At 35.7% G+C, this 13,978-nt stretch overlaps 1 long non-coding RNA gene and 1 pseudogene across 1 annotated transcript; one reads left to right on the top strand and one right to left on the bottom strand.

Annotated features, from left to right (window-relative positions):
- Positions 1 to 378: 378 nt before the first annotated feature.
- Positions 379 to 3,107, bottom strand: LOC133733725 (receptor-like protein 2; annotated as a pseudogene).
- A 4,153-nt stretch (positions 3,108 to 7,260) lies between these two features.
- Positions 7,261 to 9,288, top strand: LOC133733726 (uncharacterized). Its single transcript, XR_009857850.1, has 4 exons — positions 7,261 to 7,601; positions 7,775 to 7,830; positions 8,085 to 8,160; positions 8,728 to 9,288. It is a non-coding gene; the product is annotated as an uncharacterized LOC133733726 (long non-coding RNA).
- The last annotated feature ends 4,690 nt before the right edge of the window (positions 9,289 to 13,978 follow it).

The following is a 13,978-nucleotide window of genomic DNA, read 5'->3' as shown; positions in this document are numbered from 1 at the left end:
TGCAGGGTAGGATAATCGGGGCTGAAGCTGAGGTGGCCTGTTGGCAGCAGAACTGGTAGGAAGCAAACTTGTTTGGCTTTGCCATTGTTATGACTTCCGCTATGTAGTAAACTCTGAGGAGCTTTTACGTTTTACTTTGTTGTTGACAATTTAATTCGTAAGCTTATGTAATATATGACTCTGTAGGCGGGTCAATATTGACATAGTGGGTTCAGGGCATCAATATGTATATTGTATAAGGGAAAAAGTTTTCCAGGTATTTGGTATTGATGACTGAACGTTCACGCATGCATAATTATGGGATTATATATCGATTTTTATTTGTGTTAAAAATCAGGGGCGTGACAAATGTAGTTTCCTTAATGGTGTTGTAGGTAGAAAGAACTAAATGGAGTTGGCATTGGAAGAAGAATAAAGTGTGCATCTGTTTCTATCTGTTGCAAGAATTTTATGCTTGTTGCTCTCAAGTTCTCTCCACACAAGTAGCCTACAGAAGCAAATGTATGTGCATATGAATTTCTTGTTAGTTGCCATAAAAAGAAATAATGTATTGTTATTTCCTCTGTGTGCCAACTACAGGCACTGATCTACACTGAATGAATTATAAGTAAATAAATGTGAAAATTTCATGCTTGTCAATGAAAATTTGTGGGAATGTTTTCTTATGATTATTACAATAAGAGTAGTAGAGTATTATGTCTACTATCTAACTTCTAAACAAACTTTCTCCTCATGCTTGCCATACACTTTGCTATCATCACATGGAACCTGTCTTGTACATTGTCTAGGAAATGGTAATATGCATACCTCCACTTTCTCATAAGCACCAAGGGACCACAGACTCCCCAAAATCCTGTGATGAACCCAAGTGCAACAGAAATATAAAACCATGGAATTTGATTCTTCTTGGTGTCTACATCTTGGGTGCTCATATCAGGTGCATCAGCACCTGTTGTTGTCTGACACTTATTTGGAAGTGGGGCACCACAAAGTTTCAGATTCCCCTCAAATGCAGAAGCATTGAAACTCTGGAGTTGAGTGCTTGATGGTATTGGTCCTCCGAGATTATTGTACAAGACATTGAACCTAAATAAGAAATTAAGACCTGTGAATGATGCCGGGATTTTTCCAGACAAATGGTTCGTGGAGAGATCCAGTGTCTCCATGTACTTTAGGTTAGATATCTGGTCTGGAATGTTGCCGGAGAAGTTGTTAGCACTAAGATCCAGCAGTCGGAGAAGCTGCAATTGGCCAATCTCAATAGGTATATTCCCACTGAGGCAATTGTGACCTAGGTATATATATGGGGCAAAAAAACAAATAATTGTACTGTAAAAATGCTGCATCAGCACTAGGACGGTAGTAGATGGGCAGTTCAAGATAAACACGACCTACTTGAGCTGCAGTTTGTCCAGATACTAACATAGGTAGTGTGCACAATTCCTTTGGAAATTCTCCAGAAAGTTGGTTGAATCGCATACTTAAATAATACAGGCTTGGAAGAGTCCCCAGCCAACTTGGAATTGAGCCAGTGATTCTGTTGTGACTCATATCCAAGACCTGTAACTTTTTCAGCTTCGATAGCCATGAAGGAATTATACCACTAAGGTTACATGAACTCAAACATAAACATTGAAGATTTTGAAATCCATTAAAATCCGCCATTTCAACACCGTTCGGCATTTCGTTACCTAAAAAACTAGATGACAATGATAGGTATGCAAGTCGTTTGCAACCCATCAGTATCTTTATTGCCCCTGTCACATTGGTCAGACGTTTGTTCCAACCAAATGAGAGGAAGGACAAGTATTTCAAGGAAAGAATTTCAGGGTGTATTTGAACCTCTAGATTATTATAGTTCAATCGAATTGCTTTCAAGAACTTGCACGAGTAGATGCTTCTCGGCAAGATACCAAAGAAGTTATTTTTCCGCCAGTCAAGTTTACTAAGTTGGCTAAGTTTGGAAAAATTGAGCATGGAGATATCACCTCCCAAGTTGTTGGTTCCCATACGTAGTTCAACGAGGTTTGTGCAATTCATCAGAGATAGGGGCAATGAACCTTCCAGATAGTTGAAATCAAGGAGTATGTGTTTCAACTTTGAGAGCTTCCCAAGATGGAGTGGGAGCACACCACTCAACTGGTTATGGGAGAGGTCAAGGGTTGTAAGGTTGGTGAGGTTGGAAATTCTATCACTCACTGCTCCATACAATGAATTCCGAAGTAGTGAAATCTCTTCAAGTGTGGTAGAATTAAAGATATCTTCTGGAAGCGATCCTGACAGGTAATTGTAACCAGCACGGAAGACCTGCAGTTTGGAACACTTCCCCAATCCAGAAGATATACTACCATTGAACTTATTGAAGGAAAAATCAAGGTGTCGTAACGAGGAAGAAGAAGGATGACAAATGGAGGATGGGAGAGGACCGGAAAAGGTATTGTTACTGACATTGAAACTAGTCAAATTCCAAGCTTCTTGGAAAAAAGAAGATGAAACTGCACCATGTAACCTATTGCTGGAAAGATCCACCATCCGAATATGACTAGATGGTAGAGAATATGGTAACACTCCAAAGAGAAGGTTATAGCTCAAATCTAGGATTTCGAGATCATTCATGGCCAAGAAGAATTCAGTTTGATCTAGAGAACCATAAAGTGAATTGTGGGAGAGATTCAAGTGGGTGAGATGTGTGAGATTTCCGAGTGATGATGATAGAAAAGTACCTTCTTTGAGTTTAAGTCCTTTGGAAGGTAACTGCAAATGGGTGATCCAACCACCCTGATTACATGTGATGCCCTCCCAATTGCAACAATCAGCGGAAGTCCAATTCAACTGAGGAGAAGACAAAGTGAGAGCGAAGGACAGCAGAGAGCTGCGTTCGCTTTGGTTGCAAGCATGAATGTTTTCAAATGTGATATTGGAAGAGAATATCAAGAGCAAGAAGAAAAGGAATGCATTAGCCATTTGGTGATAAAGCTGCACTAGCAAGTCTGTTTGTTGTTTAGATCCGATTTCACTCATGTATTTATATTGAACTAAAATGAGGTCGATCAGCATTGCCACTTTAATTGATGACCACATGCATAGGTTCCCAGAAGGATCAGCAAGTCCATAACCCAGTCCGAACAGCTAAGAAAGATAGAGGCATCATTTTCATATAGCTATACAAATTATGGAAGATATTTTGGCCCATATTTTGTCATGGAATCTATAGCCAAGTTTTGTGGCTGAGACCTTTCTTTTCCTGATTTTGTAAAATTGCATATGTCAGCTTGTATTTGGTATTCCTTTGCTCATATAATTATCTACTGGTCACTGTTAACTTAGAGAGTACATAGCCTAAAAATTGAAAAAAAAAATAGAAAATAAAGAAAAGAATTTTTTTAAAGAAAAAAACGAATTGTGCCTTGATCAGTTGAATTATGTTCACTTTGATCAGTTGGTGTACTACAACAAGTGAACAAGAACATTAAAGGAAAGCTGAGTTTCGACTCTGTTTCCGATGTGTCGGGGATTCAAGCCAAGAAGCTATTTCTTTGGGCGAAAATTCTTCAGTACACGGCGGTGGAAGTACACATACAAGTCTGAGAGACACGTGATACAATCTGAACCGTCCAATATGTGGGGTCAGTAATCAAGTCATCTGGGCCATCAATTGATACTAACTTTCTTTTAACAGTCAACGTCAAAAACAAATTTCTGTACTCGGTGTAAAAAAGTTCGACTGTAAAAAGCAAATAGGACCTTTAGCTATTTCTTCACTCTCTTGTGCTCATCGATTCTGGTTTCTGTGCATGGTTTTGGAAATTTAATTTTGAGAGATTGAGAGCAACTATCTGTGAGTCCATATTTTCTACCAATTTGAGCTCTTGGAAGTTGAAATGTTGGGAAGCAGGGGTTTAAACCTTTCAATTGCCTGGGTTGCTATCGGAGAGGAAGAAGAAGATGGAGATCACTACCCGATCGAGTCAGCCCTTTTCTAATTGAATGAGTAGGTCAGCTGCGTTCAAACTTCAAACTCCTAATCCTAACTACCCATTAACTCTTACATAGCTCAGTCAATTTATCGATTTTAGTTTTGGGTCTGGGTAGAAGTTGTGTAGAAAGGAAGGTGTTGATGTCCACAGCTTAACTACATCGCCAGTACACCTTCAAGGTCGGCGATGACCTCGACTACATCGCCACCAGCCTGTTCTCGTGCCTCGTCACGTAATCAGATCTAGCTCGGGCAGAAGCTGTGAATCCCACTGCCGTGTAGCTGCAGATTTGGGCGGCGCGGACGACGTGTCGGGACCGAAATTGGCTGGAGCGGTTTTGGGCTGGGTCTGGAGCTGACCATTGATCGGCTTGGACATGGGCCCAACTTAGGTGTAGAGCTGAATTATGAAAAACGGAATATAAGAACTGAAAATATTTTTATTAAGTTTATGGAGGATTGAATATCACTAATTCAGTATTAATTGATTAAATAAGGATTAAGGTTAAATTGTATTAATTTTTACTTAATTAAATTATCAGAATAAATAAGTAAGGACAATTGACAATTGAAAATATTTACAAGTCCATTTAGATGAGATTTAATTCAATGTTTTAATAATTAAAGTCATTTTCTCGACTAGAATCATTTTTTTGTGTAAGCTTCTAGCTGTATTACAGGTCCTTTGAGTCCAATCTCGAGCCATGCCTGATTGCTGGTTGTTTTTTTTTAATTATTTCGTTTTTGCATTTTCTATAACTTTAAAGTACATTGATAGACAAAAAATTAAAATAATTTTTTTAAATAAAAATAAAAAAAGTTGAAAGGTGATGAAGCGGTTAAACTTATTAGAGCAACTCCAACAGCTTCCCTATAATTTCTGTATAATAGGGAAACAAAAGTTAAAGCTTTAGCATCTTTTTCTTCTCCAACTCTAACAGATTCTCTATTTTACAGCAATCTCTAAAATCTCCATATTCTTCCTTAAAATTTTAGAGATTGCTGTAAATATAGGGAATTTGGTTTTCTCTTTCCTCACTTTCTCTAAAATAGGGAAAGTTATAGGGAATCTGTTGGAGCAAAAGAGGCTTTTTTTTCCCCTAAATTAGAGAAAAATCAAAATATGGGGAAGCTGTTGGAGTTGCTCTTAGTATTTAATAAATGTGTTTGACTTAGGGTTGCCATTGTTGTTCATGGAAGATATACTTTTCGACACAACTAATAAACAAATTAGACCGCATTAGTAAACATATGAGAAGTTGTATGATCCAAAAAATTGAAATTGGAAATCAATAAATTTAACATTACCCATCTTTTTATAGCATATTCAGAGGTACTGTGTAAAAAAATTAATCTAATTTGTCATCATTTCAACATTAAATAAAGCGGTCAATTCTTTATATGTGTATACTTCCCTAAAGGGAGCTAAACCATGAGAATATAAACTTCCCAAAATTTTTATCATTGGTTGGTTTAGCTCATAACCATGAGAGTGTGACAGCTGACAGATTGAAAAAAAGAAGTTGTGAATGAGCGGTTATGAACATATTAGTTTTATGTGGTATTTAGGGTTTAGGGTTGACCTAGTAGATCGAGATCCAAATGATGAAGAAAATAGCTGAAATTTTGACCATAACCATTTCTTCTTACCATGATAACATCCAACGGTCGATTTTGATATAGTCTATTTCATCCACATATATAGTTGCTCATGGAATGTATATTTTTCGATACAACTAATAAACAAGTTAGACCGCATTAGTAGACATGTATGAATTTTGTGCGATTAAAAAATTTCAAATTGAAAATCGATAAATTTGACCTTAACCATCTATTTATAGGATATTCATATGTATAGTGTAAAATAAATAAATTGATATGCTGTCATTTTGACATCAAATAAAGAGGTCAACCCTTTATGTGCTTATATTTCCCTAAGGAGAGTTGAACTATAAGGAGATAAACTTCTTGAAATTTTTACATTAGTTGATACAGCTCATACTCACAGGAGTGTGAGAGCTGAAAAATAAAAAAGAAGAAGCTGGGAATGAATGGTTATGAGCATATTAGTTTTATATGGTATTTAGGGTTTAAAGTTGACCTAGTAGATCGAGACCCAAAAGACGACAAAAATAGTTAAAATTTTGACCATAACCATTTCTTCTTATCACGATAACATCTAACGGTCGATTTTGATAAAGTTTATTTCCTCCACATAACTGCTCATAGAAGGTATACTTTTCAATACAACTGATAAACAAGTTAGACGGCATTAGTAGACATGTAAAGATTTTGTGTGATTCAATAACTTGAAATTGAAAGTCAATAAGTTTGACATTAACCATCTATTTATAAGGTATTTATATGTATTGTGCAAAAAAAATAATTTGATATGCTGTCATTTCAACATCAAATAAAGAGGTCAACCCTTTATGTGCTTATATTTCCCTAAGGAGAGCTAAACCATGAGGAGATAAACTTCCTGAAATTTTTGCATTAGTTGATATAGCTCATACTCATGGGAGTGTGAGAGCTGACAGATCGGAAAAAAGAAGCTGGGAATGAGTAGTTATGAGCATATTAGTTTTGTGTTGTATTTAGGGTTTAAGGTCCACCTAGTAGATCGAGACCTAAACGACGATGAAAATAGTTGAAATTTTGATCATATCCATTTTTTTTTATCATGACAACATCCAACAGTCGATTTTAATAAAGTCTATTTTCTCCACATAGTTGCTCATGGAATGTATATTTTTGGATACAATTAATAAACAAGTTACATCATTAGCAGACATGTAAGGATTTGTGCGATCTAAAAAATTAAAATTGAAAATCGATAAATTTGACATTTTCAATATATTTATAAATTTGATCTCATTCGTTCTTCATTTAGAGTTGTCAACAGTTACCTACTAACATATATTTTTACTAAAACAATTATAACGGATTTCACCGCAACTTTGATTTTCGAGCAGTTCGCGACCACACTCGTCTATGCCCGAGCTCATTCTACCCACTCATGAATATTAAATCTGAGATCTTATCTCTAGAAAGAGTATTTAGTATACCGACATGCACTTATACCAACAAAAATAGATGGTTAGAAAACATTAAGTATATATTTTTATTATTAAAAAAAAATTGCCAATATATATCAACAACTGAGATTTGTTAAATTTGCTGGTTTACATGCACCATCGGTGCATAGAAGAATTTTTCCTATTTAGTTACTCTTTTGAAAAATCTAAAAGTATTGGGTTTAGTAGAGATATTTAAATTTAAATTTTAAATTTTAATTATCGGGATATTTCAATTTTGCCGCTAAAAATTTTGGGGAATATTTCAATGTTCCCGCTAAACAGATTTCGAGAAAGAGTGATACCTCATCTTTTATTTCTTCAAGTTTAACTTTCTTCTTTATTTGTGGTCTTCTTCTTCCCGACCTAGACCTAGACGCCCCTCTACCCTCCCAATCGCAAACAAAACCCTCACCAATCACGACCGTGATCCAAATCGGTTACCCATTCTAATCCATCCTCTCATCTCTCAATCACAGACGAGAGCAATCGGCCTCGATTCCTGCACACACCAGAAACTTCGTCCTCTTGTGCTCGATTCGATACAGGTAAAACTTCAAGGATTTCCAGCATTCAATCTGACTATCAGTGTTTGTTGAACTCAAATTGAATTTGCTTTTTTTGTTTTCCCCTGCTGTTTTGTATAATTGGTCTTGTTCAATCTAGGTGGGTGGTTTTAGATAATTTATATTTTATTTCTTTTTTCTTTTTGTGATCTAAGGCCGTGGAAAACTGAAGTTATCTCGAAGAAAGTAGCTGGAAGTATCGAAGAGTAAGGTTTGAGCTTCTTTTTTCTTCTTATAACCTGACAGTGGTGTATTTCGGTTGTGTCTATGGATTTAAGGGTCTGATTTTGATAAAGCTATCTGAAGGGTAAAAGATATTATAGAGGGATTTTGTAGTAGGTTGGGAGAGGCCCAATGTGTTTATGAATGTCCCTATTTGTAATATGAACTATATTGCTGTTCTGTTGTCAAAGCTTGCTAGAAATAGGCTTCTTTTGGTATCCTGAAGTTACCAATTCCTTGCAGCTGTCACACGATCTGAGGATGCAGTGAATTTGTCAAAGCTATGGAATACTATAGAATTTTTTCATGGTGCATTTAGGTTTGTCTTCTTAGTCATATGACTCTACATATTTCCATTGATAGTATGTTATACTTTTACATGTACTAGATGGATTATCTGTTGGCTTTCATTTTCGGTCGTCAAGCAAGTTTTTATGGAGCCTGAGATAGCAGTATAATTGTTATGCTTAGGGGTCTCCATAAGCATTTCTCGTTCACAGCTTTTGGGAATATTCATTAGGTATCTTAATGATAAATCTCTAATTTACACTTTTAATTCCTGATCTACTGCATAATCTTCTCGCATGGTTAGGGTTGGTTTGATTGGTTTTGGTCTATAATGCTAGGCCAATTTTGGGTTGGTTGGTCTATTCTAGTGAACCTTTGCGTAATGACTGATTACTGGTTTACCATATTTGTATTCTAAAAATTGTGATCTTCCTGTACTTAACGAGCTATAAGAAACTAATATATGATGTTGCCATTTCTATAAAGACTTTGTGGAAGCTTGTATAGAATTGTTGCATACTCTGTTTTCTTGTATGCCTTGAGGTATGAAATGTTTTATTTTCAGTCATATCATTCGTGCTTCTGTGTATATGGTCAGGTTATTCTTGTGCTGGGTAAGAGCACAGAAGTTTTTGCAGTTGGAGCTGAACAAGGAACCATGGGTAACAAGATGCTGACTCTATATGAGTATGTAACCAATGTAACTAGTTGGAACTCCTCTTGTAACCTTTGCCATGTTTCTGTACATGTTGCATTTTGTTGTGAGAAAGTCAGTTTTATATTTTAAAGATATTTTTGGGCAGGCGCCCCCAAGATTAGTCCGTGTCTTATTGGAGAACCTTGTTTTGGGAAGTCTGGAAATGTGGAAGGTCTTGCACAATGAATTGCAAGTGGTGAAGCACCTGAAATGATAGATGGAAGAGTGAGTGATAGTTTATTTGTAATTTCTAGTACCCTGCCTTGGCATCCTTATTTTGTGTTCTTAAAGAGTTATGCTGACCAAATCCCGAGCTCCAGTCATCCTTGGAGTAGAGATGAAATGTGGTAGTTTTTCAGGAGACTTGATGGAATCTTGCCTTAGTCTGCTTGTTTGAATTTAGCATCAAGTTGTCCATGTGATTAAAGCTTAGTCCTGTTTGTTTAATATTCAGCATGTACAGATGCTCCAATTTGGTCAGATAAGGTACTTGCACCAACTTGCTAGGAGTTGGAATAAGCAAAATAATGAAAACAGCTTTCCTTTATGGACAATGTTTATATTTAACATGTACTACAATTGATGTTCTTACCAACAAATGCTTTACATATTATCTGCAAGAGTGCAAGTTCAACTATGAACTATGGTCAAACTATTAAATTCTATATAAGGGTTCCATCCATACAGGATCATGCAAGGAAGTGATTTATACATGATTTCTATACAAGCAACTGATACACAATTTCTATTTCCATACAAGGAATTCATCAACAACAGGATTCCCATTTTATACAGAAATTCACAGTATATACAAGATTTCTATACAAGGACTGAGCTTCTAATAAAGAAATTTACAGTATTTGACATATCTCACAGTTAAGTTTGCTGTCCCCTAGCCTCTGCAATGGGCCAAATCCCATTTCATTAATTGCATTTGTCTTTGCATTTGACAAACCTAAAACTGTTTCTTTGAAATCTTTCGGATTGCAGCAATGCAGCCAGCTCTTATAGTCAGCCCACCCTGTTCTGCCACATTATGGGAACTTTCACCCTTCCCACCAGCATTCACTTTAAACTCATGACTAGGGACTGAATCACCAAATTAAACCTGCACAAAATCAGTTTTAACTTCAGTCATCCACTAAACAGATCAAAACATACGCAAGTCTAATTATCCGGCATCAACTTTAATTATTACACGTACCAGATTATCCGGCATCCACCTTCTACATTTAACCTTCGCCTCAGGAGTAACCATTTTCATGTGTCAGAAATATACATCCATTGAATAAAAGAAGAGGTAAACAAATTCAAAATCAATGACAACAAGTGGGTAGATTTTGTAAGAGCATAAAATGACACCAAGTCCTCAAGGTCAGTGTTTTCCTATTAGATTATCTAACACTACAGCGCATCAGATACATGTGCAAAATTTTTTAATATGATTGACAAAATAAGCGGAAAGATGACTAGCTAATATCTTCCAAAAGAGTGAAAGATTCTCCAAGGCACTCTATGAATATGATTGATCATCTTAATTAGGAGTGAAAGATTCTCCAAGGCACTCTAGGAATATGAAGATTTGGTATTTGGAGTTGACTTGCCCAGAGTAATCCGGTCTTCAATCTAACAGCCTCTGCTTGAAGGACTGGAGCAAAGCCAATAGGAATCGAACCTGCGCAAATGGCAATTCCATTTTGATCTTTAATGACGAAGCTAGCGAAAGCTGTACCGTCACTTTTAACTAATCCATCAAAATTTAATTTGTAGTAATTGGGTAAAGGAGGTCACCATCCAATCATAGTTCTTCATTTTCTCCTGAAAGCCCGTAGTGAGATTTTATTAGCTGCCCAAAAGTCAGTAAGAAAAGTTTTAATACGAGTCATTGCATCATGAATTGTAGGAATTTTTTGTTGGAAAACAATTAAGCTTATTTCGTTGATCCCATAGTTTCCAGCAAACAGTGATGACTTTTTCAATGAGTTAATGATGAGAAGAATTCCAGTTAGAAAGAAGCCAAGGAATGATAGCATCTGAGATAGAAGGAATGTTAGGAACAAAACAGGGTAATGATTTTCAAAGTTCAGACGAATAGGGACAATGGAGAAAAACATGATCAATGGATTCCGAATGTAGAGTACGAAAAGGGCAAATATCTGGAATACTAGTGTAACGTGCAAGTCGATTCGTAGTGGATAGTTTGTCCTGAAGAAGAAGCCATGCGAAAATTTTAATTTTGGGAGGCAATTTTAATCTTGGCACTTTGACCTATGTCTTGCAATGGTTGCTCTAATCCTTTCGGTCGCATTTCCACATCTCGACCGTTCAGTTTTTAGCTACTAATGTATAGATCATCTCTGCAAAATTTCAACCAAATTGATGGTCTTTAAGGCATTGATAACTGCCTTAAAGCTAGTACGGTTTAGGTTGGACAGATTCAGTTCGTCCACTGGTTTAAGTGAGTTAGATACCTTAAAAATCATCAATTTGGCTGAAATTTTGTATAGATGATCTATACATTAGTACCTAAAAAATGAACGGTCGAGATGTGGATATGAGACCAAAAAGTGACCTTAAATCCTAACCTCGCTCTGAAATTTCAAAGCGAGGCCTCGCTCTGGATAAAAGCTCTAAAATAAATAAAAATAAAAATAAACTTAATACGGTATTAGGACAAAAAATATGTAATTTGTTGAGTAAGTGGACAATTTTATAATATGTAAAGGTAAATGGAGTTAAAGTAGCTGAAATTTGGGTAAATTAATAGACTTTTTCCCTAAAAAAGACTTGTGTTATCTGTGGGCTCCTCCTGAATGAAGACTCCAATTGAATTACTAAAATACATTAGGAGCTCGGCCAATCAGTGCTTACTTTGTAAATTAGAGATCATGAGTTTGACTCACAAACTAAATTTTAATTTTCTAAATTGTTTATTGATGTTATTACTTAACAAAAGGAAATGAACTTTTCCTCTCTCCAACCGTTTCCGGTCTTTTCATTTTCTACAAGTACAGAAGGATAAAATGGGAATTATAAATTTGTGTAAATTCATTAGACTACACATGTCGTCATTTATGGAATTATATATCGACCTTTCTCCCACCTTAGAATGGTGATCTGGTTTGGCGCGCGGTACTATGGAGAGCTTGTTCCTTGATTTTCTCCAATGATCCCTGCAAAGTAATAAAAATGGACAAGGTATGGTATTAGTTTAGAGTGTGTTTGGATGAGGGAAAAAATGATGGAATTTAATTGAAAGTAAGGATTTCATAATTCCTACAAGCTAATTCCCTCGTTTGGCATTATCAGATTGGAAATTTTAAATTTCTCTGTGGAAAAAAACGAATGAATTCATTATTTAAATTCCCTACTTCAATTTCCATCAAAATAGGTGTCATTTACGAATTCCTTTGCAGTATTCAATTTTCATTTCCAAAACAAGGCTTTTTTCTATTTTATTTTTTTATTTATTTTAAACTTTCTTAATTAATTACACATTTCAAATCCTAAATAGATACAACCAAACAATAGAAATTGCAATTAATGGAATTTTAGATTGATGGAGTTAAAGATTCCATCATTTATAAATTCCTACGGATTTCATAATTTTCTCATCCAAACGCACCATTAGTGAATTTAACACTCGCACCATTTTAGTTTAACCCCTAAATATGAGAATAGGATCTCTTCAACCAACTAGTTATCTAATATACTTTTCTAGAAAAGAAAATGAAATAATTGCACTTATATATACAACTGAATTGTTGTGGGTGAGATAGGAACCAATAATATTTGAGGGAAAAATAATTACCTCCAATGGGAGTGCCGCCAGAGTTTATACCTAGGGTGGCCATATCGTTGCGATTACACTTAGTAATGCCCTCCCGACCAGGGCGACAATAATAGAAATCTGATTTGAAGAAGGAGGAGATGAGAGACCAAGTGAGTTGCGTTGAGCTTGGTTGGATGCGTATGCATGAAGAATATTATTAGTAGATATAAAGGAAGAGAAGAAGATCATAAAGAGAAAGAAGCTGCCATGAGCCATCACCATGTCTCCGTCAAGTTTAGAATGATTTCTCACCTAGTATTGCAGGCTATTTATATATTCACACATTGGAGGATGAGTTAATTAAATAAGGATTTGAAGCAATTAAGTCAATAGAAAAAGTAATATATGATACAGAGAAACCAAATAATTGCAAAGTATCCAAACTATCTAGTCCTGCTCTCATTAACGTGCGTACCGGTGAACGACTGGCAAGTCCATAACCCAACCTGACCTTCGAACTTACTAATTAGTTAAGAGAGATTATGACCTTCGAACCAATTAAACGAAAATGAAATATTACGACTATTAGTATATACTAGCAAATTGATCTGCGCGATGCTGCGGGGTTTTTTTTTTTTTTTCAAGTTTCATATGTTATATGAATATTCACAATCTAAAAAAACATCGGCGTTATTTAGAATATGATTTATTTTGTTGTTAATAATAGATTAGCAATAAATGCAAACAATGATAAATTTTTTTCATGATTTATAGAAATTAACAAATACAAAACAGAATTGTTTTCTCTTAAAAAAAAAAAAATTTAAAATGAAAGGATATATGGCAGAATTGTAAAAAAAAAAAAAAAAAAAAAAAAGATGAAGGATATGGCAGAACTGTAATTTCAGTCAAAATTCAGGGGCACAACTGTCAATTCACTGTTACATGAACAGTAATGAACAGTGTGATCACATTTAGTATATGTAGAATGTGCGTAAATAGCGGACTAGCTCGTCTGGTCTATGTGACTTTCGCTATCAGTTAGTATATTTGAGTAGGGCCGGGCAGAAACCGAACCGGACCTTCAAAACCGGCCGAACCAGCCCGGAATACCGGCTCGGGGACCGAACCGGATGAAACAAGGCTGGAAAAATGATATAACCGGACCGAACCGGATTTTTACGGTTCGAGACCGGGTTTAGCTTTTGAACCACCCGGAAATAATCGAACCGGTCCGGATATTTAATATTTATTTAAATTAATATTATTTTACTTAATTAAGTATTATTTATATACTTTTAAATGTGCTGTCGAATTGTAATTGGTGGAAATCTAGGTACAGCTACTCCCTGATGCACTGGATTACTCTCAATGAGAGAA

This window comes from Rosa rugosa, chromosome 2, assembly GCF_958449725.1.
Source record: "Rosa rugosa chromosome 2, drRosRugo1.1, whole genome shotgun sequence".
NCBI lineage: Eukaryota > Viridiplantae > Streptophyta > Magnoliopsida > Rosales > Rosaceae > Rosa > Rosa rugosa.
The sequence above is the reverse complement of the archived record's forward strand: the minus strand, read 5'-3'. Positions and strand labels throughout refer to the sequence as shown.